The following is a 2,500-nucleotide window of genomic DNA, read 5'->3' as shown; positions in this document are numbered from 1 at the left end:
CCTTAACCTAACCCAACTTCTGCCTTAACCTAACCCAACTTCTGCCGTAACCTAACCCAACTTCTGCCTTAACCTAACCCAAGTTGCGCCTTAACCTAACCCAAGTTGCGCCTTAACCTAACCCAAGTTGCGCCTTAACCTAACCCAAGTTGCGCCTTAACCTAACCCAAGTTGCGCCTTAACCTAACCCAAGTTGCGCCTTAACCTAACCCAAGTTGCGCCCTAACCTAACCCACGTTGCGCCTTAACCTAACCCACGTTGCGCCTTAACCTAACCCACGTTGCGCCCTAACCTAACCCACGTTGCGCCCTAACCTAACCTACGTTGCGCCCTAACCTAACCTACGTTGCGCCCTAACCTAACCTACGTTGCGCCCTAACCTAACCTACGTTGCGCCCTAACCTAACCTACGTTGGGCCCTAACCTAACCCACGTTGCGCCCTAACCTAACCCACGTTGCGCCCTAACCTAACCCACGTTGCGCCCAAACCTAACCCACGTTGCGCCCTAACCTAACCCACGTTGCGCCCTAACCTAACCCACGTTGCGCCCTAACCTAACCCACGTTGCGCCCTAACCTAACCCACGTTGCGCCCTAACCTAACCCACGTTGCGCCCTAACCTAACCTACGTTGCGCCCTCACCTAACCCAAGTTGCGCCCTAACCTAACCCACGTTGCGCCCTAACCTAACCCACGTTGCGCCCTAACCTAACCCACGTTGCGCCCTAACCTAACCCACGTTGCGCCCTAACCTAACCCACGTTGCGCCCTAACCTAACCCAAGTTGCGCCTTAACCTAACCCACGTTGCGCCTTAACCTGCCCTGTAATTGTTAGTTATATGAATCTAGGAATTCGTGTAGCGTTGCCTAATTGCAACCATCTCAACATAGTTCACTTCGCGCACACTGTGGTGTTCTGCGTATTGATTCATTTTACGGTGCGTACCCTCACATCTTGCGAGTGTTGCTTACTTTCCACATGGTCCCGCTATCCACTGTATTGTGTACTGCAATAGGACGTATATCGCCCCCGCCCCCCCCCCCTCCCCTCCTGTCACCTCTAGCTCGTCGGTCAGGAGTTCGCGTGTTGAATGCGCTTCGCAGCTGTGCAATGGCATTCGCATACGTACGCTGGCCACCTTCCACGTGTTCTTTCGTGCACACGTCGCAGCGTGTATGTATGCTGATGGAGTGCGTCGTGACACACAACATCCAGGCATGCAAGACTCGTAGAAGTCGCAAATGTAGATGGATGTCTACGTTTGCTGCCCAAGTTACGCAAATGAACTGGAAATCCGTTGTTGCGCGGTTGTTCGCGCTGGAGGTGAATCGTTGATATCGACGATCGGTACAGGTATTAACCGGTTGCTTCAGCGACACCCGTCATACCCACGAACGTGAGTGGGCATGTGGGTATGAAGCGATACGCGGCGGTGGCTGGGTGGGACCGTCCCCGGCCGGTGAGGGGGGGGCGCCCGGCGTGCTGGCCGCGCGCTGCGTGGGCGCACGCGCGGCAGCCGGCTGGTGGGGGCGCCCAGTGGCAGGCGCGCCGGCTGACGGAGGCGGCAGGCGGCGCATCTGCGTGCCGGCGCACCCAGCGCGCGGCGCCGTGCGGCCAAAGTGGGTCCTCCTGGGCCCGGTGCGAAGCGCGGTGGACATCTGCAGTGTGCTGGTCCGATTGAGGACTGTGTGCGTTGAGGATGCGCCGCCGCCCGGCACTCGGCGCCGCGACGCCGTCTGCTGCTCGGTCGCCCCCGCGGTTCTCGCAGGTGGTTTGTATCGCAGCTGTGCGGATGTGTTGGCGCGTGCGCTGTGCTGGGAGAGTTCGCTTTGGCACCCAAGTGGGGCTCTGCCCCTCTGTGGCGCTGGCGTTGGAGCTGCCCGGTCACTGTTTGTGGCCGCGTGTTGTCTCCCGCCGGCAACACCACGACAGCACGCTCCCGGGCCTCTGTCGGCAGCGGCAAGCTCAGTTGGGAGCACGGGTGGTCGCACTGAAAGCGTCTACTCGCCTATCTCCGGGCGATTGCGCCTCTCTCGAACCCGACCAAGTACTTAGGACGGCGCTGCGCGCCGCCGGGACCTGAGAGGGTTTCGAGGTGTATCGTGCAGGGGAGCCCAGCCTCCTCCTGTTTGCAGAATAATTGAGCGGACGCTTGCGTGTTCGCGCGGGCCCCCGGGACACACTCCCGGGCGGCCGGCTGCTCAGCTCTAGTTGACGCAGCTCCCTGGTTGATCCTGCCAGTAGTCATATGCTTGTCTCAAAGATTAAGCCATGCATGTCTCAGTACAAGCCGCATTAAGGTGAAACCGCGAATGGCTCATTAAATCAGTTATGGTTCCTTAGATCGTACCCACGTTACTTGGATAACTGTGGTAATTCTAGAGCTAATACATGCAAACAGAGTCCCGACCAGAGATGGAAGGGACGCTTTTATTAGATCAAAACCAATCGGTCGGCTCGTCCGGTCCGTTTGCCTTGGTGACTCTGAATAACTT

The 2,500-nt window shown here is 58.2% G+C and overlaps 1 non-coding gene across 1 annotated transcript in view; it reads left to right on the top strand.

The window, feature by feature from the left end:
* Positions 1-2,226: 2,226 nt before the first annotated feature.
* LOC126196886 (small subunit ribosomal RNA) overlaps positions 2,227-2,500 on the top strand; it is a 1,909-nt gene continuing 1,635 nt past the window's right edge. The window contains exon 1 of the ribosomal RNA XR_007539314.1: positions 2,227-2,500. This exon is cut by the window's right edge and continues 1,635 nt beyond it. This is a non-coding gene — a ribosomal RNA (small subunit ribosomal RNA).

This window comes from Schistocerca nitens, chromosome 7 (genome assembly GCF_023898315.1).
Source record: "Schistocerca nitens isolate TAMUIC-IGC-003100 chromosome 7, iqSchNite1.1, whole genome shotgun sequence".
NCBI classification, from domain to species: domain Eukaryota; kingdom Metazoa; phylum Arthropoda; class Insecta; order Orthoptera; family Acrididae; genus Schistocerca; species Schistocerca nitens.
Note: the sequence above shows the minus strand (reverse complement) of the source record. Positions and strands in the feature narration are given on the sequence as shown.